This window comes from Paralichthys olivaceus, chromosome 19 (genome assembly GCF_024713975.1).
Source record: "Paralichthys olivaceus isolate ysfri-2021 chromosome 19, ASM2471397v2, whole genome shotgun sequence".
Taxonomy (NCBI): Eukaryota; Metazoa; Chordata; class Actinopteri; order Pleuronectiformes; family Paralichthyidae; genus Paralichthys; species Paralichthys olivaceus.
Window position 1 is genome coordinate 6,245,171 of NC_091111.1, and position 24,708 is coordinate 6,269,878.

Below are 24,708 nucleotides of genomic sequence, written 5' to 3' on the forward strand. Positions count from 1 at the left end.
GTCCAACCTAAATTACAACAATTCCTTTCAACCTGGTCCTTATTTCCAGCATATGGTATGTAGATCTACTCACCCATAAAGGTTTGGAGTAACTTGGAGTCCTTCGGACGCTTTTAGATCCACACGCGATCGGCGTATATCCATACAACGCAAGTGACTGGGGCATCCACAATACAGCCTCTAAATAACGCATCATCTGCCGCAAAACTCTTTATTTACTATGAATCACCAGCACTAGTCCCCTGTGAGTCCAAGTTGCTTTGTTTACATCCTGGGCTTTCACTGGGGTGACGTCACCGAGGTGCGCAGGCGCTGGACAGCTGACAATCAGCTGTGTTTGTTTACACGGAGTTTGCTGCTGCTAGTTTTGCGCAACATGGCATAATACTTATCAGGTGCAAATGTAGGTGTAGGTTTATATAAGGTATTACACTTATTTTTTAAGAGGTGATGCAGAGAATTGTGGGATGTGCATTGAACTGGGATGCTCCAGGTTCACCCTGCCTGCCCACCTCTATCTTGCCAAAACCCCGACCTAGACCCGGGTAAACTCCCTGCTCACCTGTGTGTCCCACTCTGCTCTGATCCAAGCCTGAAGCCATTCTTTGTAAATTCCACCATTTCGTTATACGGCTCAACTGTCTCAGTGTCTACCGACAAAAAGCTTAAAATGTAGCATATTTAGTCGTGAATGTTTAATGGTAAAGAAAAATACTTAGTCAAGGTCAAAATATTTGAGTATCTGTTTTATTTTTAATGAAAATCTGAATATTAATTCATTGATGTTAGAATGAGGTCAGCATCAGCAGTTAAACCTTTGGCTTGCTGTCAAGTGGAGAGGGTTGAAATGATCCCAGGGGTTAATGAATATCTGGTCTGCAAAATTTTCCACATGTGTAGTATTTGTAGCGCGTGCTTACATTTGAGAGTAAGCTACAACTCAAGGCTTTCATCTAGAACATGCACTTGTGTGTGTGTCAGGTCTGCGCTGTGAGTTAATGGGTGCCAGACCAGAGATACTGAGAGTGGTTAATGAGAGAGTTGGCAGAGTTATTAGCCGATCGCTGTAAGTCACTGATCTGTGTGAGCGAGGATTAGGTTCCACACGTCTCGCACAGCCTCGGTGGAGCCAGGAGCCAAGTCTCGGAGAAGCTCATTAGATTTAAATATGGCTGCATAGAGCAAATAGCAGACGAGATGGATGTAAACTGCTGTCAAGATGGTGGTGCAATACAGAAGGTCAAGGATGGATGTGTGTGTCCTGAGCTCTGGTGCGTGGCTCTGCGTGTGCCGCCGTGCATTAAGATGAAAGATGTAGATATTTGTGCACTAGTCGCACCCTCACATTCAAATTTGATCTGTTGCTACAAGATGTTTTTCACAGAGAGATAAACACAAGGTGTCAGGAGACTCATTTTGGCTGTTCAGTTCATTTCCATTCACTCTGCTGAATGAGAAATCTTCCACTTGCATCACAGGAATGTTAAAATGTGTTTTAGCCAGGACAGTGGATGTGTGAGGATGTGAGGAGTGGGGAAGAACATCTATTAATTTAGGTGTTGTAATATATTTTTTATGATTCTTGAATCCATTTTTTTCCTCCCTGGATCAATATAATTCAAATTCAAAAATTCTATGTCACTAAATTTACTTAATGCTTTGAGGTGGTGGAACGAAGTTTTGAGCAAGCAGATAGCAGAGTGTAGCTGCTTCCAAACACTGAAGTACGAAGGTTTTCCTGAAAACTGTCTCCACAATCATCTATTATACACACCCACCTTATTAGGCGGCCTATTTAAGCAGAGAGAAATTTCCCATCAACCCCTTTGCTCGCGCTGCTGCTGCAGTACCAGTACCATCGCTACCAGTTGCTTCACCCCCTCCACTACCCCAGCAGCCACATGTAGCCTCCGCAAGGGGGGGGGTTACAAGTATTTACTTGTCACTCCCATCATATCTGTGTAATCATATTGGTGGAGAGATTAAATTGGAGCCTGGACGCTGAACACAAACTATGTTCTACTGCTGCAATAAACGGTTGAACGTGAGTTGTCTGACTGAAATAACATGATAATACAAATAGTGTGTCATTCAACTATTTCCAATTGGCAAAGTGATAAAAAAACAAATCTTAATAAATCGTAACATCAAATTGCAATATATATCAGACCAGCATGTATGGTGAGGATATCGAATTAGAGATTAGCGTATTGTCCAAGCCGATGAAAAACTGTTGGTGAGGAACTGGATTTGCAGATGGAAGATGGAGGCTGGAATGTTCAACCTCTTTGAGAACATTGCAAGGATGGATGTTTTATGACCCGGAGCCAGACGTCGAGTGTGACTGTTCTTGTTGTGCTCTCACACTGAGGTTGGCAGCTACAATGGTCCACTGAGAGGGACATTTCATGCAGTGTGTGGTTATTATATAAAAAGCAAGGCCTTCTGCCTGGCATTATGTAACACAGCGCTGAATCAGGAAGATGACAAACACACAATACATGGGGACATTGGACATTACTATTAGCTGCCTCTCTTGTCCTCTTTGTTACTCTTCCTCTCTCGCTCCTTCTTGCCCTCACTTGCTCTTTCTCCTGCACAACTTCCCCATGTCTTGATTCTTTCTTATTTTGTCTGCATTACCAGGCATCTATACTGCTTCATTCTAAACATGCGTATTTTCTGGTTAATTTGATCAGGTGCTATTTCATTATGTGTGGTGTCACCATCAGCAGGAGGATGTTTTTCAAATGCAGCTCTGCTCCTGACAGTGCAGAGCTGCATTTGAAAAACATTGTGCAACGAATCCTTGTCACATTTGTACTATAAAAATAGATAAATAAAGAAATAGAGCATATTAATTAAATTCGTCTTTTGGGCCATTACTTGTATGGTCACAGTGACGATGCAAGGGAAGCACTTACTCACGCTGTGTGTGATATTTCGACAGACAGACAAAGCAAGAACTAAGTACTTAAGAAATATGAAGGCAAAAGTGCTGTTGTGCAAATAGTCAACAAATTGTAATAAATAAAAGAATACTACTAGTGGGAAAAGAAGTTAAATCAAAACCAAATGCATGATCAGAGAGACAGCCTTCTGCCCAAAAGTCCATTTCACCCCCTATCTCTGTGTGTGTGTGTGTGTGTGTGTGTGTGTGTGTGTGTGTGTGTGTGTGTGTGTGAGAGAGAGAGAGATGGACATGTGACCTTCAATCAAGGACTGGCAAAGATGAGGAAAAGAGAAGGAGGGAGTAAGACTGCTGGCCTGAGTTTGATAAATATAAGTAATATCTCCATCTATCTTTTCATAAGTATATATATATATATACTTATACATCAAATATGTATATTGAAAGCAATGACCCGCGTAGTTGGCAGTGTGAGCCACAGCACTCCTTGACAGTCATTTTACTCTGTGTACCGTGTGTAAAGTGTGTCATTACTCCCCCTCCCCAATACCCCCCCATCACTCCATCCAAGTGAGCCAATCAAGGCAGAGTAGGATTAATGGATTACATAACTACAAGTTCTGTGTAATCATCTCCCCGTCTGCCTCCGGGCCCCCGTACGGGTACAATTAGAAAAGAGAGAGAGAGAGAAAGAGAGATAGAACGGGATGGGAGAAGGGAGCACATTAGCTGGCGATGGAGAAGAGAGGGAGGGTGGGGTACTGAGGGTGAGGAGATGGAGCCAACAGCAAAAGCGAGAGAAAATTAGAAAATGAGACATTTGACATTTAAAATGTCTTTATTGAGTCATGTGAAGTTCACAAGGCACGGCAGAGCATCTCGACTAAAAAAAAGTGGAGCGGAGAGTATCTCACAGCAGCAGACTATAAAACAACATGGTGTCAGTGTGTCTTTGCTTGTACGTGAAGCTCCTGGAACCTGCAGTTGTTGTGATGGGTTTTAGTCAAAAGGTCACCAACACCTGCTCAGCCTTGCGTGTGGTATGGATCGCCACTTTTGCTGGAACTAGGAGGAAATTGCTCCCTTCCCAGATAGTATACGGATGTGGACCACCTCGGGTAATGATGCAACACTTTCGGCCTGAACAAAATGGAAAGTAAAGTAGCTAATGAGGCTCAAACATCCCAAATCAAATGTGGGTCTTTTTTGGCAAACATGCAGTGTCTATGGACCAAATGGCACAAAAATATTCAGGCACCTTTGGTTGATATAACTCACTTGTGGCCCAGATCAGGAGCGGACCACCAAAGTGCCATCATTCCACGAGGCATGTGGCTTGGATGTAGAATATTAAAAATAAAGACCACAGCCAATTGGTTGGATCCGCACATCTTTTCTTGGGCACAGCGGACTTTATATAAGAGCCTTCAAACGGCATATCCATCCCTGGGAAGCTTGAGGTGACTCTGCCACTTGATCTCAAAGTCTTGGCTGGCTGAGTTAACACTGACTGGTTTGACACAGAGGTCACACAGAGATTTCCTCCCAATTTTTAGGAAAAATTGTGTTGTTTAAGCCCTTGAAAGAAAAAAATATGAGATGCTCTCCCTGACTCTCTGAACTATAATCTGTGTAGACAGCGAGGTCAGGTAAGGTCAGCTCCAGTAGTTTGTCGTTGTTGTGCAGCTGTCTGGACAGGTCCAGACGTTATTTATATAGCACCTTTTGTTCAAAGTTGCAAGACAAGGTGCTTAAACGTACAGTCAAAATATAACAATAGATTAAATGCAACAATACAGCAATAAAATAAAGCAGGTAGATTTAAATAAAATGTGTTAAAAGAATACTGCGCTGAAAAGGTTTATTTTAACTGCAGTGCCCTGAGCTCCTCTGTTGCAGAGGCTGGGCCTATAGACACTAATGCACTGTCCACACTAATGTGGATCATTTGCAAAATGACATTTTTCTTGCATCTCTTGTCCAAACGCAAACAGGGTTTAAAGTCACTAAAATGGAGAATTTTACAAATGCAATTTGAAATGTACTACATTTTGGTACAGATCCAAATCTGGGGGCAAGAAAGTTTCTTTTTCACTTTTTTTTAACACGACCTTTTCTCAGGAAATAATTCATGGATCTTGATGAAATAAACCAGGCACATTTAGGAGACTGATATCTATGAGTGTGTGAAATTTGATGAAGCTTGATTTAATTGAAGGGGACTGTGCCATTTTAGACACTGCAGAGTAAACAACAGAAATACAGCATAACCTTCAACTGACGGGCCCAACAAGTTCTTTAATTTAATGCCAGAAAAAGTGGAATCTTTTGTCAAAATGAACCAGACACTCAAAAGAAGCAAACTAATACAACTTCCTGACGATATCCTGTTTTGTTTTTTTGTCTCAGAAGAGTTGCTGTATTTATCACATCATGAACGACACATCTAACTGTGCTGGCTGACTGAGGCTATGCTCCATGATGTGATCTAGAGTTGGTATTACAAAAAAAGAAAAGGAAAGGAACTGATTGTTGTCGTAAAAGGAAGAGGAAATGTGAACGTAGAACATCATCTGAGAGGTGCAGGCTGGGTAAAGTACGGGACGCTTAAAGACGAAGATGAAGTGAGATGGAGACACATGGAGGCGTGCAATAGCGGCATCAGTCCACAGTCAGCGGAGTGTGGACAGGTTCAATAAAAGCTGTGGATCCCAGCAGAGGCTCAGGGCTGGATGGAGGAGCTGGATGGGCGCTGACACCAACTCTATAAGCCTGTGTGAAGGTGTCTGTGATATTGTCTCGGCTCTGACGGCAAACGCAAGAGGAGATACTCAGAATGATTAGCTGCTTGGCGTACAGTTTTATGTGGTGTGAAATTGGGTTTTTTCAGGTGTTATTCCTCCCTGCATTCACTATAATTAACTCAAGGACTTGTCACACAGTGCAAAGCAGCTGCCACTCTCATAAATGGGAAAATCCAGCAGAGGATGGCGTAATGTACTGGAGTGTATATACTGTATGATTTTTTTTCTTTTCTCCCCACTGCAGCAACTCAACCAGTTAGTCAGGCATGTATGACACAGACCACAGATGCCATCCAATTTCCTTTTTTCGAGGGGGAAAAAGGCACCTCGCTATGAAACATATCTGTGAGCCTGTCAAAACAGATTGCTCTGACACAAGCAAGGGCATCCTGCAGCCTCAGAGAGAGGTTTGGAAGAAGATACAGAGACACCGAGATAGACAGCGCTCATAAAACCTCCGTTCACAGACAAAACCGGTGCACCGTAGGAGAGGATGTTGACAAATTGACACCTGAGTGAACTGTATCTGTTGGTATTCCTCGTTTTCTGATGCAATAACCCTCATACGCTGCAATACTGCAGAGATGACACTATGCTTTTGACACATGTGGCCTTTCGTGATGGGTATAAGTCCGTTAGCAGGACGCACTTGCACACAAACGCACACACACAGGGAGACTTCCTCACACACACACACACACACACAGGGAGACTTCCTCACACACACACACACACACACACAGGGAGACTTCCTCACACACACACACACACAGGGAGACATCCTCACACACATGCCACATTTTGCTGATGTCATCAAATGTGCTGTTAAATTTGCACTCGGAGCAGGAATACACTCTACCTGTCACCATGGCAGCTGCGTGGGATGATTGCAATCACACAATCAGCAGAGGCTCATGGGAAATAAGTCTGCAAGAATGAGCTCTCCTGAGAAACAAAAAGAGAGTCGGAGAAAGAGGGAGAGGGAGAGAAAGAGGGATGAGGATGAAGGGAGGGAGAGAGAAGAGAGCTGGAAAGAGACGATGGAGGGAGAATCATGGTAATACTTTCCATCTGCTGTGTCGTCAATAAACTAAGTGCCTTTAAATAAATATATTACAAGGTCATAACATTATTGTATTTTATTCTATTTAATTTGTTTTTTTAAACATTAGATAGACACATTATCTTTCTTAGTTGTATTATTTTACTCCTCTTTTATACACATGTATACATATTTTATCCTTTTTATTTCTTTTACTGATTTTGATCACGTCTTTTTTAGCTTAAAAATAGTTTTAAACTGTGATTTCTGATTTGAAATTGATTTTGTTTCATTGTGTCTCTGTGTTTTTTAAAGTCCCTGGACTGCATCTACCTCTGTGTATGAAATGTGCTTCATAAATAAAACTACCTTGTCTTGAAATCTCTTGAAATCTCCTTCCTTATTAATTATAGAATTCCAACCCCAGGGAGCAGTGTTGTAATGTAAGTACAAATACATACAAGTGTAAGTATTTGTTTGGTAACCTATACTTACAATGCTATTCTGTAATAGTATTTCTGTATTGTGCACCTCTATACTTCTCCTGCATCAGGGTGAAATATCAGCCTTGAAACAAACCAATATGTCCTATGGTGTAGTTTTTTAAATGATCTGATATTGTTTTTGTTTCTACCGTTTGTTGTTTTTGCAGCATTTAATGAACATCTTCTCCTGTAAGCCCTGGACAATTGCAGGTTAAAGGCTGTGGCCTGATAAAAAAGGGGGATCGATGGTGCTGCAAGAAGCTCAGACGTGTAATACCAACAGTTTGCAGGCAGCAGAGATTACAAAAAAGAGTTTGAAAAATAAAAGATGAAGATGGTGTTTGGGAAGTTTGTGGATGAACAAAAATAATGCAGTTATACCACAGATATCTAAATGATGACAGACTTTATCCCACACTCTTTACCAATCAGCCACAGGGGTGAAGCTATAGAAACCAAATATTGGCTGTGATGAGGGACCAGATCTCCAGGATATGGAAATAAAACATGTGGATTGATTTTCTTTTAGATTAATTTCAGTTTAGTTGTTTGTGGTGTGGTGTGAGGAGAGATCACACGCGCAATCAGATAATGGTCAGAAACTTTGGTGAGCTATCTTCTGGTCCTTGCAAAGATGAAGTATATTCACGAGTTGATTGCATCTGCACGATACTGCAAAACACAACTGTAGGAAATGTAGTTTATGGCTGGAGGCAACTGCACAGCAAGAGAAAGGGAGAAAAATGAGTTATGGTGTGTAGCTGGTGATCAATTCAAAATATGGTGGCCTGAAACATTGTTTGCTTTCTTTCTGCAAAATAGTTAAACCAAAACGCCCACGTCTTCGAAGCCACTTGCTTTGGCCTCACATCTCAGGTGATTAACTCTTACAGTCTGAGGTAGAAACATCACGGCCACGTCAGATGTGCTCTCTCAACAGTCAACAATATTTCTGCAGAATGAGAACTTTTGCTTTTTTTACTTTAAGTCCCTTTGGCCGATAATATCTCTGTCCCTGCACCAAAAGCAGCAATAAATGTCAGAGGGCTCCGCAGCAGTGAGCAGTGAAATGTCATGTTAAATGTGCAGCCGCCCTCAGCTTTACAGAGCTTTGAACTGAGTGTGTAACTGACCAGCCCACAACTTTCCTTTTAGTTCACTCTCACCACTTCGACTGTGTCACCTTTGGACGCAGCAGACAGGTGCTTTTGGTGTATATGCTCTCAATGCCCACTGTGCAGCATCTGCTCAGCACCTGCTCAGCTGAATTTAGCAACTAAAGAGGTAGATATTTAACTCGGGAGTTGATAGAGACCAAAAGCACAGCTAAAAGAGAATGAATATCAGACGTACATCCACCAGGTGGATAGAAACATGACTCTAAATCCCTTTTCAGACATGAGCTTCAGAAAAACAGTGTCTCCGTGCAGAACGTCATGTATGAATTCCTCTGTGGATGTAAGGTGTTATTGTTTGCAGCATATCGGCACTGGCGATGGTTCTTACCACCAAAAGCTCTTTAATCTCTTTGACTTCCCAAGTTTACGATTTCATTGGCATCTACTTTGTGTATGGCATTTCTTTTTCGAGTCTGGATTTTTTTCACTTATGAATCTGCCGTGTGTTGGAAATGTCATCAACACACCCACTTACATGTGTTGAATCCCCTGGATAATATCCTGCTGTACTCTCGCAGCAACTGACACAGACACTGTATGTCTGACATACTCCACTCTGGATTATTTCAGGAGATTATCCAGACTTCAGTGCATGTCTGAAAGCAGCCTCAATGAATGACTTGACTTGTTTCTGCTGCCCTCCAGTGGGTGTTTGAGAGGGTTTGGAATTCTTTCGCGTGAATTTTTGGATGTTTTATTTGCACTTTTACTCAAAGATCGGAAAAAAACTTCTCCCAGCACAAATAAACCAGTCAACCACACAAAAAGAGAGAAAAAATTCACAGCATTCCCAAGAAGTGGCAGGCTACGCACTAATGAACGTAAAAATGCTCGACTAATAAAAGAAAAGCTCTGGAGGCATGTTTTTTTAAAGCACAAGACAGCAGCAGAATGCCCTGAGGGGAGGAGCTTCGTCCTGGGGGCTCGGAGGTGCAGACTTTCGCTTGACCTGTAGTTAATGATAATGAGCTCTCTGAGTTATCGGACGGAATGTTTTTGTAGACTGTAAAAGGTTTAAAACTCAGTCCTGGAGGAGACAAACTCCCACCTGACCCAATCTTTTAAAAATCCATGATATAACACTCCTACTTCTGCCCTGGGCTTACATCTGTCTTCTTACCTCCCTCTTTTTCATCTCTCTCTCTCCTCTCTCTCTCTCTCTCTCTCTCTCTCTCTCTCTCTTTCTATCCCACCCACTCTGTCCCACCCTGCCTTTCTCGTGCACGAGTCCTGGGAATAAACTGAGTGAACCTGACTGTTTAAGTGAGTCTACTGTTCAGCTCGCTCTACTATTGCCTCATTGCAGTTCCTCTTCTCTTGCTTCCCCTCAGGGTGCAGAATTAGCCTTTACCCCCTTGAGTTGCTGCGAAATAAGACAACACAATTCATACCCCTTATTCCCCATGAGCCCCGCAAGGTCCTGCGTCACCTTTTGGAACCCTGCCCTCCACCTCTCCGTCCCGCTCTCTCTCGTCCCCGGCAACTAAAAAATCAAAAGGCTCTGTTGGGCCATGCCATCGCTGTGTGTTAGTGGGTGAAGTTTCACGCTGGGGCCCGGGGTGCGCTTTCTCCCGGCTCCGTGGCTCAAACCGACCAGATGCTCCATAGGGGGATGAAAGAGCGAGCGTAGCAGTTTCGCAGCGCTGCTATTGCTTCACGCTTCACGAGAGGAGTATGCAGAGGGGGGAGGAAGCAGAGTTCATGGCTTTAAAAGAAATGGAAACGACAACAATGCTGGAGATCAGCAGGGCCCGAATGCAGGGGAACAGACCAACGGTACGCCTCAATGTGGTCATATGTCTTTATGCATCTCTCCTTCTTAAAGGTTCAGTGTCTAAGATTTAGGTGAAAGGGATCTATTGGCAGAAACTGAATATAAAATAATCCAAGTGATGTTTTCACTAGTGTGTGATGATCTAGATTGTACGAATTTTAGTTTTCTTTACCCTAGAATGGACCCTTTATATTTAAATACTCTATATTTACATCTGGAGTGGGTCCTCTCTACGGAGGCCGCCATGTTTTTTAAGGTAGTCCAAACTGGACAATCTAGACAACTTTTATGTTTTTATGACAACTGAAGGCTACAACAGGTTCTCTTTCATGTTTGGAATGGGAGGGTGAGGTGAGGGGTGTTCAGCTGCAACGTGAAATTTCACCACTAAATTCTACACACGGAACCTTTAAAGCATCCTGGAGATCTGTAGTTGTTTTATCCCATAATGTTTGAGACAGGGGTTTGATTTTCCAGAGGTCGAGTCTCTCTGTCTCTCGCTCCCTGGGAGCAACACAGGGTCATGCCTCTCTGTGCCTGACTGTCAGACAGGTGCTGTCAGCCATAGCGCCGTCAATACAAGTGCAAGCAGAGTGGAAATATTATTTCTCCAGGCATGCGTTTCCTAGCCCTGCAGTACACCCAGATTATCGAGACCCAACACAAAAACCATAAAGATAATCACTGTGAATACTGGGAAAAAACATTGAGGCAAAAAAATACAAAAAAAGAGCCAATTCCGGAGAGTTAATTAGGGTTGGGATGACTGGCTGCAGAGGGTGTGGATGAGCAATGTGCTGCTCCCAGATAAAGACGATTGGCTGTGTTTATTTTTGTTTCCTCAGCCTTTTTTTTCTCCCACCCACCCCAAAAAAACCTTGCTCTCAGGCTTGGGTGGTTAATGATTGCTGATTGTTTCATTAATCCGATTACTGACCGTCCATCTGTTATCTCTGTTTGGATGTAGGACATTACAGGAAGAGATGCTTGTTATCTTGCAGGGGCAATGGTAATTATACAGTAAATGTGTTGGGAATTTGTTTTCAAACTACAGAATTGTATGAATAATAAAAAGAACTAGATAATTAGAATATTGTAACAAGGGTAATTCTTTGGGGAACTTTGTAGAATAAACTTAAACACAATCAGAGGGTGCAGTGGTGGAGATGCTGCTTACTTTTCTAATACCATCATTTATTTTTGAGCAACAGGTGCTAAACAAAGTCAAGGTACAAAAAAAAACAGAACAAATTCTGTGGTTTCCCCTTTCTTAGCCTATGTTCCATCATTCAACCAAGTTTTGTAGAGAGAAGGTCAGTAGTTTTTGCATAATCCTGCTGTTTAAAAAATAAACAAACAAATGGACAGACAAATGTGCTTGCCATATAAATGCATTCCTCCAGTTGCACTTGCAAATTAAATATATTAAAATACCTGTGGTCACTCCCTATTTAAGGGTCCAGTGGGTAAGATTTAGGTGAAATTGATCTATTGGCACAAATTGATTCATCTAAATTGTATGAATTGTTGATTTCTTCACCCTAGTAAAGGCCCTTTATATTTAAATACTTTATATTTACATCGAGGGGGCCCTCTCTACGGAGGCCGCCATGTTTCCAGACTGGAAAAACTTTTGAGTTTTTGAGTTTTTATGACAACTGAAGGCTACCACAGGTTCTTTTCATGTTTGGAAGGACAGGGTGAGGTGAGGGGTGTTCAGCTGCAACATGAAACTTCAACACTAGATATCACACAATTCTATACACTGTACCTTTAAGATGGTTTCTCAATGCCACAAAATGTTTGCCTGATGATAATTTTCTTATTGCAAGTTAGACAGTGTGCTCTTTTACATGAATACACACTTTGACACCTGTAAGTGTCTAGAATATTAGAATACCAATAACCAAATTACAAAAGGATGTGTATCTCAGTAAGATCAAATAAACAATGTTTGTATTGCTCTAGCATAAGGCCCAGAACAAACTGTGTATAAAGCTGCAGTCAACTCCCCCTCACATCACACTTGTTCTTGACATTTAAATCCCCCTGCGGCTGAGAGAGGGGGTCTGCAGGTCTTTGTCATTGCAAGTGATGTTTCTATCGACTCTCCATTCATACTGCGACTGGCCCTCTGAGCTCTAATCAATGGACGCTAATGCCTCTATTATAATCCATGGGCTCAAATTAAGGTTGCATTGATCAACAGGCCTTGAGTTGCTACAGTGTGGAGCTGTGTGACGGACTAGAGGGAAATTTCCGTGTAAAGCTTGAAGGAACTCAGACAGGCAGCAGGAGAGGTGACGTGAGAGTAATACAGGAGCCGAGTCTGTGATTGTGTGTGTGTGTTTGTGTTCCTTTTCCAAACTATCCTTAATTTGTAGCCTTTCCCCGAGGTCTTTAAGTATGCATTGTTGCGACTGGTTTAGAGGGGCAGAGAAAATGCATCATGCGTGTCGATCAAAGGTGTGCTGGATTTTAAATACGGCTGAGCTTTGGGGGGCTCTGCTGAGAAATTGCTCCAGGTGTTTTGTCGAACAAAACAATATTGCATCAGTAAGCCAACATGCACCGTAGTTTTTCTTCAGGGTGAGATGTGGACGTACGGGGGTTACAGATCAACACGGCTGCTCTGACCTGCGGAGGTGCACTTTGCTTTCTATACGTCTCTGCCCTTTAGCAAAAGTGGCATGTGATCGCTTCATTATATTTCATTCCCTCTGCCAGGAAGGTTTTCACCCCCGTTTGTTGGTTTGTTTGTCAGTAGGATTACGCAAAAAATATAGAATGAAACACAAAACGTGGTGGAAGGATGGGACATGGGTGAAGGAAAAATCCACTAAAGGGCAGATCAAGACAAAGGGTCGGATGTGGATTTTTAAATCTTTTTATATCACTTTCTCAATTTTCTTTTAAATGTTTTGAAAATGTCAGAGACAAGGCGTTTTTGACATTTTCACCAGGTTGTCCACTAACATGAATGGATTTCTAGACAAAGTGGTGGAAGGATGGAACATGGGCCAATGGGGCAGATCTAGAGGAAGGGGTGGATCTAGCTATATTTTCAATCACTTTCTTTAGCATTGAAATTTTTGAAAAATAATTCATTGATATTAATGAAAAATTTGGCATATTTAGGGGATGGATGGACCTATCCATGAGTGTGTGCGATAAGGTTTAGCTTGAATTAAAGGGGACTGTTGGGCCTTGAAGCAGGTATGCACTTTTCTGAGTGTCATTTTAGTTACTAATAGAATTGTGAAGTGATAAAAATCAAAATAAAACTTACAGATTTAGAGCAATTTGTGTTATCGAACTAGTTTGTGCTGAAGTTCAATAGTAGACCATTAGGACATTTGCCATTTCTTTCAGTTTCCACATTCAAAGAATCAACTAAGAATCAACAAACAAGAGAGTATGTGCTTCAGGACATAGAGCGAATCGTCCACTTGCCAGGGGGTTGATATATATATAGATATATATATATATAAATATATACCATTCACCATATCTATTATTGTACATATATAAAGCAGAAAACACAGCAGGTTTTTTTTACAGTAGAAAGTCTCATTTGTTAGACAGAGCAGTAACTCCCACGTGTCGATATTCATCATTGGAGTTCCAGGTACCAGATAAACACATGATCCTGTTCATTATTTCTTATCATGCTCTGTCAGACAGCTTGTGGCTGCTCCCCGTCTCTCGCTTTCTCTCTCTCTCTCTCTTTCTCTCTGTCTATACTCCCAGTTCTCTCGTTCCCACTCTTTCACCGGGAGCCCTGTAATTTATACAGCCACTCTACTTCCTCTGCATTACCGAGGCTGACCAGAGCAAAGACACAGAGAAAATGAGAGCAAAAAACATGATGGAGCAGACAGAAATACGCAGCGAGATACACAGGGTGATGTCAGGAATACATTTGTGAATATTTCACTAGCAGAGAATAGAAGTTGCTGCTTCTGATGTCTGTAACTGTGTAGCCTCCTGATCTTCTTAATGCTGCGCAACTGTGTATCTTAGGTGTAATGCAATGTATAAGGCAATGAAATATAATGGGATCATATGATACTTAACCATCATAGGACATCAAATAGCATAATTAAACCTTGAATATTACGCTTTATATCCACTGACTTACATTACCATTACTTAATCAAATAAACGTTGTGTAATAATCTATCTTTTAAAGTTTTTTTAATAGAAAACATGACAAAGCCTCATTATATGTATTTCAGATGCACTGTGATGCACTCAGGCATGGACTTTAAAAAAAAGGACAGTGTGTCTCCATATCCACCCACTATCCAATTATGAAGCCAAAATATTCTGGATACAAACATCACCATCTTGTGCCTTTGGAACCAGAATCTCTGCAGTAGCGATCGGGGGATGGAGCTGCACAATCAGTGGGATACGAACAACATTAAATCACAGAAACAAAAAAATATTTCTTTCTTTGACATTTTAGTTCGAGAATTAATTGAATATGACCTATACCACAGGCGGCCATCAGGTGGCGATCGAGGCGCTGGGCTTCACTTTCGGGGATCCATCAAGAGCCCTCTGTCCTACTCTGCATTAATTTCGTCTTCTGAAAGCTGGTGGACAAAACAGGAAATCATGGGGGTGCGATGATTTCCAATAGTTCTAGCGAGACAACCATAGGACACAAGGAAGAGATGTCAACAATGGCGGAACTTTTTAAGGAGAGACTTTAAGAGTTGGTGAGAAGCTACTGGTGTCTATGTGATGTTGTTTCACCCAGACACAGGGACAAACAGGATGTTTTTACCTCTTATGAGGATATAATCACAAGAAACTGTCAGAAACTCTCAACCCTGGGCTGCCCTCTAGTGGATGTGTTGTTTTACAACCATCCCTACGTAAAGGTCGCATGGAAGTATGTGGGCAGTTACGGTTACATCATTTTTGCACATAAAAGCTGCGTATCGGAGCCTGTTGTGCTGTGGCTGTAGTAACAGTGTTTCAACATCTTTTTTTACAGCAGACATTTTGGCTCGTCTCAGTAGGAAGAGAGGAGCGCAGGTGGAAATAATAAAATGAATAATGGTCCATTTAGTGACTGCAGTTTCTTTTCATGCTGGCTCAGTCTCACTGTGTCGTGGCTACTGGGACTCTTATAGCTTAATAAAACAGAGCCATCTTTAATGTTATCAGTTACAGCTGCTCTCTGACGGCTACGACAAGTCAGAAGACCGTCTCCTGTGTAAAAGGCCAGTTAACACAAGGAACTGCCACAGTAAGAAATTGTACACAGAAGACAATTGAAAACTTAAAGGCCCCTCAGAGGCTTTGTACTTTCCTTTAAAGGTGTTCTCACATATTGTGCTTGGTTAAAGCTCTTCTGTGGAATATGTGGGTACATACAGACCCGTCCCTCCGGGATCTCCCTGGCTTTTGTTTGGGATTGTTGCTGCTTAAAATGACATCTGATGAGCTGTGATGGATGCACAGTAAAAGGTTTCAGCTATTTTTTTGTATAAAGCGTTCACACCATATTTAAGAGTTTTATTTGAGACCTTTTTCCTAAACAAATATCTCACGTACACCCACAGAGTGGAAAGCCACTAAAAGAGGAAAGCATGCCGGCCATTTGAGAGCGGTCAAAATGATACCCTCTCCACACTAATGCGGATGTTTTGCAAAGGGTCTTTTTTGAGATTTTTACTTTTCCAAAGTGCAGATTTGTGCATATAAAACTGAGCATTTGGCAAACAACAGCCTACTTTGCACTCGCCCTTTGTTACTTTGTGTAATGAACTTGCTCAAGAACAAACAAGAATGGCGGCTATTTACCAGTTTTCTATGTTTGGTTAGCACTGCTTACATTGCTATAACAAATTTATAAAGGATAATAAATATCATTCCGGTTAGGTTCTGATGTGCTGGTTATAGTTGTGTGTGTTGAGATGTGACACAGTAATGTATAGTCTGAAAGCTGCAGCCTCGACCCTTCAAACCAGTCCCACTATCATTTGCCTCAGACATTTGAAGTCCAAACCATGCATGACCCTCACCCTACCTTAACCATCTTTGGACTTTCAGCTACCTCTGTGTTTGCCACAGCTAATTTGGATATCTTTGCTGAAACTACCTCAAATTATAGTAATTTTCTCTTTAGCTACTTTAGTGTGCCTCAAAAAAAAACAGCCCCAATTCTTGTATTACCTCTATTATCTCACGGTCAAGGCACTTAGTCCAACCCTAAATTACATCTTCCTCTCAGGCTTGCCAGCCACTCTTTCCCACCAGTGTCTTTCAATTCTTTTTCTCCTTTCTGCCTCTATCTTACTCTTGCACGCTGCCTTTTCTTTACGACATTAATTACCATGAGGAGATGGCACTCATTGCTTCGGCATTACAGCAGACATATTCAACAAATGCGCGGCCTGATGAAGTGTCCGCATCGCGCTGCACCGTGATTTATCACTTATTTCTGCCACAGTGCTCGGGCCGATAACTCTTTTTCTACACCATTAGCTGCCACGACGTAGGTCCCACACACAGACAGGGGACATGTCATTTGTATTGATGCAGGCTCAGTGTGTGTGGAGTGACCTCAAATGTGTTGTGAGGACCTGAGCTCAGAGAAAGCTTATACAACCATTTCAATGGTGAAATATTATATAGTCTGGTTATATGGGAAGCTACATTAAATGCACATGAGTGGGTGCTGTATGTGCATGTGCCAGTGGGCAATAAGCATGTGCATGTCCAGCTGAGTCGCTCCTTAAGTTATACACCAATGCTTTTCTCATACTTCCACCTACACCGGCTCAAGGGTTTAATGCCAGTGGATCCCTTCATACAGAGCCAGAGTCATGACATGGTCTCATCTGCACATGACATTTAATTACAGGAGTAGTCAAGCGAACATCCTTTATAGAGTGAGCATAAAATCTGAAACAAGATATAACAGATATCTGAGTCACTGTTGTTTTTCCAGAGGCATTGAAGGAAAAGATGATGGAGGAAAACAAGACAGCTGAAATCTAAAATAGAAGCAGACAGACAACAGAAAAGAAATAGGTGAGACATATACCTGGGCTAGGATTGAGTTACATGACTCTCTAGTTAACTATGTCCTCTCTAGAACACTGAGATCATCTGCAGCAAGTCTGTTAGAGGTTCCCAACAACAGCTGGAAGAAGGGGGATAGAGCTTTTCTGAATGTCGCTCTTAAGTTGTGGAACAGAGTGTCAGAGAGCTAATTCAATGAATGCAATTAGAAGAAAACTGAAAACATTTGTCTTTGCTTCAGCCTTTAACTAGATCTTGCACTCAACCGCACTCCTGCGCAGTTCTTTCTGCTGATGTTCTTTCTTTTCTGTTTTGATGCATTTTTAATACATTTAATACATTTTAATTGTATTTCTTTTTCTTTTAAATGCGATTTAAACATGTTCTTATTTTAATTTAAAATGTATGTAAAGCACTTTGGGCTGCATTTCTTGTATGAAAGGTGCTATACAAATACATCTTATTATTATAATTTTTATTATGATGAGCATTATTAGTATTATTATTATTATTATTATATACCTGTTTTACACAGACGTTAGCAGGATTTGGCAGGTTTTTTAAATGCAGGTAAATCAGTTAAAAAAAGGTGATTAACTCCTTTCCTTTCTGTGTTTCTGTTTTTCTGTCATGTTTAATGCACAAAAGCACCAGAAACTGTGAAGTTTCCATCAGAGCTTGACATGGGTATGAATTACAATTGTATCCATTCCCACTGCACACAAATCCAGATGTTAGTGGGTTTCTTCACCAGTAAGGGACTATAGATTTGTGTGAAATGAAGCAAAAGTGTGTATCATGCACAAACAGATCGAGAATGAGATTAAAAAAAGATAATAAATGTGTCCTTTATCGGTTTAAATTAGTCTGAAGTCAGAGATGGCAGGAGTCTCTAATCCTCTCTCCCTCAGGCCCTGAATCACCTGCCATCCACAAAGTCACCGTCCATCCCACAGGAAAACACTCATTACAGGCTGCCACTACGTTTGACTGCATCTCTCTCCATAACCTTGAAACACTGTTCACTCAGCCAAAAACACTTCAATCCAGCAGGAGAGCCGGGTCAATTGAGTCAATGTCGAATGACTCCTTTCTCCCAAAGGCACTGAAATTGACATTTTTTTTCTTTTTTGGAGAATGTTCAAGGACGAATGTAAGTAGATCACATGGAAACATAAAGCAGTGAAGGTGCAAGTATGTGTGCCTTGATCCCAGGGAAGCGAGCAGAGGGAATAAAACCTCAAACAAAAGCAATGCCCAGAGAAACATCCCGCTGAGTTTGTGTCCTTGAAGACTTGCGTAAAGATGTCCTGGATACATGGATTGTACAATGTGAGTAGCTGTCACAACCAAAGATGTCAGTGCTCCAAGTCACGAAAGTCTGCTGTTTCATCCTGTCTTTCCTGTTATGTTCAAAGACATTTCACTCATATTATTGAGTTTGAAATAGTCGTTTGAATAAGGACTTTTCAAGGCATCATTGCACCATTTTCCAAATATAATCAATTTAATACATGAAACAGCCTTGTCTTTAAATTATTAATAAAAAAAAACAACCTCTTGGCTACTCATAAATCTAAATATATTCACCACATGTAGCCTCGCTAACTTTTTCAGATTTGAACTAGATTTTGTGAAGACTTCCGCTAAACAGCCGTTAGAACAAGGATTTGTAAACAGAGGCAAATAAACAAACTTTTTACGATAGTTTTTGTTAAATTAGCTGACATACTTTTTCAAACCTGCGACAAACAGATCTTGTTAGTAAGTACTGCACCCTTCGTGGATAGATGTCCGTTTGAAAACTACAAGAAAAGATCGCTGAAGTCTCTCAGTATATTCACAGAGGTAAAGTACGGTGGAAGTTGGGGTGCTGGGGGACTGCAGCATTCCCCCACTGGCAAGAAGGTGTAACTGCAAGGTTAAAAACAAAACCACTATTTAAATATTTGGTTTCATTTTAAACAATCAACATTTTTGGTGTAGGCAAATGTGGACTGTGTAGGTGTGACTTGTGATAAAGAATGAAGCTTGATTTTATATGTGAATAGTTCATAGCTGAATATGGTCCTATGATGCTTTTTTATATCCTTTCTGTTGTTGTAAAAATTGCTGGTGTTAAATTTTGTTGCCCATTCAAATGAATACTAAAACCATTACTGTTGCACTGCTGCTCAGCGTTTTATATATCATGATTATACAGCTCCGACCGACTTTGAGCGTCTATGAAAATATGCGAGCTAATTTGAAATGCATCACACACTACTTGTTTTAATCCCATGCATTGGATGTGACTTTCACACTACTCCGCAGTGCTGACCCTTAATAATAAATCTGATCTGCATTTTTCTGCTGGTTCATTTGTAATGGAAAGTATAGCAAAAAAAACCACAGCACAGAGAAAATTATGTCTAGGGACACAACTCACAGAGGAGGGGAGCTGTAGCTAATTTCATGCCTTGTATTTTTCTGTCATGCATGGCTAATTCACGGTTCAGGCGGGCGCGATGAAGCACAGGCCCTGTGGTCTTCCACAGCCAAACCCCCCCCCCCCCTATTCGCCAAGGGCCTGGAGTGGTGGAGCCTGAGCTATCTTTATGTGAGGGGGTTGGGGGGGCATTTGCAGTTTGCTTTTATACAGCACTAATTCGGAGAGAGGCCGATAAAACCAAGGGTGAGACAGTGGTGGCAGTTCCATTTGGGTTCGCTACCCTTGACTGGCTCTGAGATGTAAATGACTATCCACCCCCACCGTCCAGTGTGCTTGCTCCGGTTGTTCACCATTTGTTATTTAATACCATTTGACAGAGTACACTTTTTGGCTGGAAAAATATTTACGAAAAATCCACTTTATCATGCTCTAAAATGAGTTGTCTATTTTAAGGAAATTGTTTATTTATTTATATGTAATATAGGAAACACTTTAATTGTTTTTGCATGGATAAAACACAATTTATCATAATATGTAGAAGTGCTACACAATTTTCTGTAATCGTTCTTCACAGATTACTAACTATAAAAATACACTACATTACCTTTGTAAACACTCTCCAGCAAATGTAATTATAGCTAACAACAAACTAGGGGGACATTTTTTAAAGGAGAAGTCAAACTACTATTTACTATTTATACCTCACATCCCATCCATGCAGCTGAGCTATTCACACACCATCTAACTCTGATGTTAATCTGAACACAGGTTGCTCATACAAATTTGAACTCAGTAGAGCTCATATCTCCGCCAAGGCCCAACAGTCCCCTCATGAAATAGCATTTCAAATGGCTTCTTCCCAGACCCAAACCACATACTTCCACCAGGTTTCTTGGTATTCTGTCCGGTCGTCTTTCTGTCTCACTAAGACCCTTCCTGGGTCCAGGTCCGCAGCAGCCTGTACCTGTTCTAGATCTTCAAGAATCAGACAGGGCGGATTTACTTTATGTAGGAATGGAATAGCACTCTCTCTGCAGCTATACTTCTGGAGATATTTCAATCCACTCACTGACGTAAAAAAATATGAATGCTTGACTTTGACTGATCTCTGAATCTTAACCTTTTAAACAAATACAGAAAGACTAGTGTCATATCAAATCCTGTTGAAACAACAGGCAGGCAGACCCCATAATGTCAAAGTAATACTATTACTTCGATTAGTGATGGTAATGCTGACTAATTACTGAAATTGTATTTGCGTTGTTCAGAGCCCAGCTAGCTTTCCCACTTATTCAAGCCTTCATGTGGAGATACTAAGGTGACCAGCTGCTGCATGGCAATAGCTTATTTACTAGAAATACAGTGATGGAAATGTTCAAGTGAACCGATAATTTTTGCTATTTGTAATTCTCTTAATAAAGTATCAGTTTTGGACTGATAGGATATTCCTAAGGGTTTTAGTTGCCTAGACAAACAGTATCATTAAAAACCAACTCTACAAGGTGGAACAAAGCCTGTATGTCGCAGCTGTGTCCTCTCTACCTCGGGAGACGTTGCCAGCTGATCTGCTACCAGGTACGTGTAGAGCACAGCTGCACATCCTACCTCCCGTCTTCTTCACCTGTCGAAAGCAGTTAGGGCGGAGTGGCCCAGTCGCACCGCACGCCAACATGGAAACATGTTGTCTGGTTGCTGCGGAGAGTGTGGCTGTCTCTAGGTGAACCTCTGGGGCACTTATTATGATAATGAGGCCCATTTTAGAACACAGGCAGCCTGTGGTGGGGTAGTTAAGGCAAGAGTTGAGGGAGCAAGGGTGGAGAGGGTGAATGGAAGAAGTGGAGATGGAGGGGAAGTACGGAAAATTGGAGGGGTGGACCACCTCAGGGGACCTCCATGCATAAAGATGGAGGCACACAGGCCAAAGTTGCCCCAACAAATCAATCAGACAGTGGTTGGAGGGCGCAGCTGGCCAGGCAGTTCCCCAACTGTGACAGGAATATGTCCCTTATACAGCCGTGTGCCTGTGTGTGTGCCTGTGTGTGTGTATGTGTGTGTGTGTGTGTGAGACCATAATATCCACAAACAAATCATCCACCCTCAACGTACACACTTAAGCCGCACTCTAGATTCTCAAGATGCCTCTAAAACTGTAGATAGTGAGTTTTACAATCAGAAACTTAATTATATGATTGTTTGGTTGATCAAAAACCAAAAATATTTACACCGATACTTAATATAATGAAAATGTGACATGATGAGACTGTTTATATGTCTAAAAAAAACGGTTCAGTGAGAAACATTTTCTTTGGAGTAAATTGCATAATTCTCTATAGGCTACAAGCTGTTTTTGAGGACGCTGAAACTCAATAAATGTAGAAGTTGATAATCATTTAACAATTAAGATAAATATACTCGCTACATTTGAAGAAAATGGTTCAGAGATATCACTTTAAAACCAAAGTTACAAACATATATTTAAATCAAGCACACTTATGGCACTGAATCTTACGTTACAGCAAACTTATCGAGGGGTCAAAGGTTTTAAATTTTACGGCTGAGAGCGGGAGTTCTTCCTCTGATGTAGGAATGTTCTAGTGCACTGATGATGACTGAATGGTTAAGTTCGCTATATCGAGATGGTTTATTCGTATAATTTTATTTTTGATGGTGCTACCCTGGTTTCTGGATTCTTTCTTTTTATACCTTTTATCTTTCTAAATAATGGGGTCTGGTAAACCTGTTTTAGGCTGAGCACATGTGCACACAATAATGACAATCAATCGATCAATCAATCAATCTGCAGCTATTATTTCTGCTCCAAGAGACTCAGTATCTATAAAAGCTTCTACAAGTTCTCTATGAGTTCAATTTAGAATATCATCTGATTTTCAGCTCTTCATTCTGGAGCTGAATTACCTTTGCTGAACGTTAACCGGAGCAGGAAATGAGGCTGAACTGCAGATGCTCGTACTTGCCTTTCAAATCCTTTAAGGGATCTGTCTCAAATCTGGAGCGATACATATCTACACCACTGGAGACACTGCCGTTACTCACTATCAGCACCCTTCATCGAGCGACATGCTCCGGAGATTAGCCCCGTGTGCTGCGGTTCCCACCAGCGCCGTCTGTATCTTGCCTTCCCCCTCTCAAGGTCAGATCGGCATAGAGGCACCAGAGCAACCAGCGACGGGTTGATCACAGAGCGACTCTGCACATTTGTTTATTTGAACACGTGCGGCAGTGTGACTAATCGTGTACAAAAGAGCTGAGAGCATTTTAATTAGCTGCGATTCACCCTCTCACAAACAAGGTCTTTGCAAGTGACAAAGCAAGTTTGCCTCGATTAGGAAATTTGTTGACTTCCTCTCCATATTGGGAGGCCAATGATGGGACTGCTGGTGCTGATGGGAGTTCACCTCCCTCCAAGCACCCTGAATGAGATGTGTGCACATTGCAAGTTGGAGAAAGTCCAAATACAGAAGGGAGAGAGGAGGGTGCAGTATCTCAGACAGCCTGCCTGCTGATGTAAAGAGGCCCTGACTGGCCGATGCTGACTCTCTCTCCCTCTCACTCTCTGGTAATGCTTTCTCTGGCACTCACGCAGAACTGCGCACAAGCACACACTGGGAAAAAAACAGTAGAGAGATACAGCATCATCTCTCCTTTTCAACGTCTGCCTCTTTCTCATGCAAAACAGATGAAGTGTAGTAGAGCTCCGAGTCGTCGAAACACCTGCAGGCGTCTCTGTTGTCACTTGTGAAAGTGTGTGTGTGTGTGTGTGTGTGTGTGTGTGTCTGAGGCTGAAACCCAGGTTTAAGTGGTGCTGCCATCTAGTGGTGAATATATAAACTGAAGCACACTCATAACATGGCTCAACATGTTAGAATATATCACATGCTCCTTGCTTATGAAACAGGGGAACATGCTATTATGTAATTAGGAGAAACTTGATTCATTACAGGCTGCTGGGAACTCATTTACATTTTATGTATGTATAAACGATGATAAAAAATCATTCCATTACATGTTGGTGACAAATTGTGTTGAGCATGTGATTCACAACCTCAGGCAGGTGACAGTATTTCATGTGTAAATGTGTTTATGGCGTGTGTATCACTAAATGCAAACACACTGGATCATCCATTCTGCTGCAGATTAAATCATCCAAGTGTGACCTCAGAAGGAAAATAGCTGTAACGTTGCTGTTATGCTTCATATTGAGCTGAATTACAGAGCTTTTCTTGTTTAATTTGTTAACTTGTGTTTGAAGATTGTGACAACTGCTTAACAGACCTCTGAAATAGCCGACGTGCAATGTATGAGAACTTACTGTTCAGTAGAAAATTCAAATTTATAAACCCCCCCCCCCCCATTCTACTAAAAACAATAAATATAAAATCTATAGCAGTTAAAACCAGGTAGGGTGAACACTCAGTTTTCTAACTTCACTCTGCACCATAAACTGTTCATTAAAGCTCTGCACACAATGTCCAGCACACAAACAAAAAGTGACAGTGTGTTGTAGAACTGTTTGAGGAATCACTAATGACAGGGAATCATTCTGAAGTCAATTGCAAACAGGAATGTTAAGAACAGGCACTGCACTAGTATTTTCAATGACACTGATTAATGAAATAAATTCAGACAAAAGAAATATTGGGAACAATGACAAGTAAAATTTGTGAAAAAAGTTTGTCATGCAAATCCGCTCCTCTTCCCCCTCAGTGCTCCCCTCCCTGTAGATTCCAGGCTCCCCTGGCAGTGCCTGCAGTTTGTTTAGCCCTCATAAGCTGTGTGAGCCCTCCACTGACCTTGTTTGGCCCCATCGTTCTCTGGACTCCATGCCGGTGCCAGAGAAGAGCGACTCCAATCTGGGAGGGCCACATATAGCGCTGCCCGCAGCTTCAACGTCACTGGGTTGAGGTCACTCTGAAAGGTTAAGGAGAATTTAGCAGCCATTAAAACATCTTGCATTTTGTTTCACTCTGCAACAGCTTCGTTTATCCATTCTGTAATGTGTTTTTGATTGTGTTCACTCT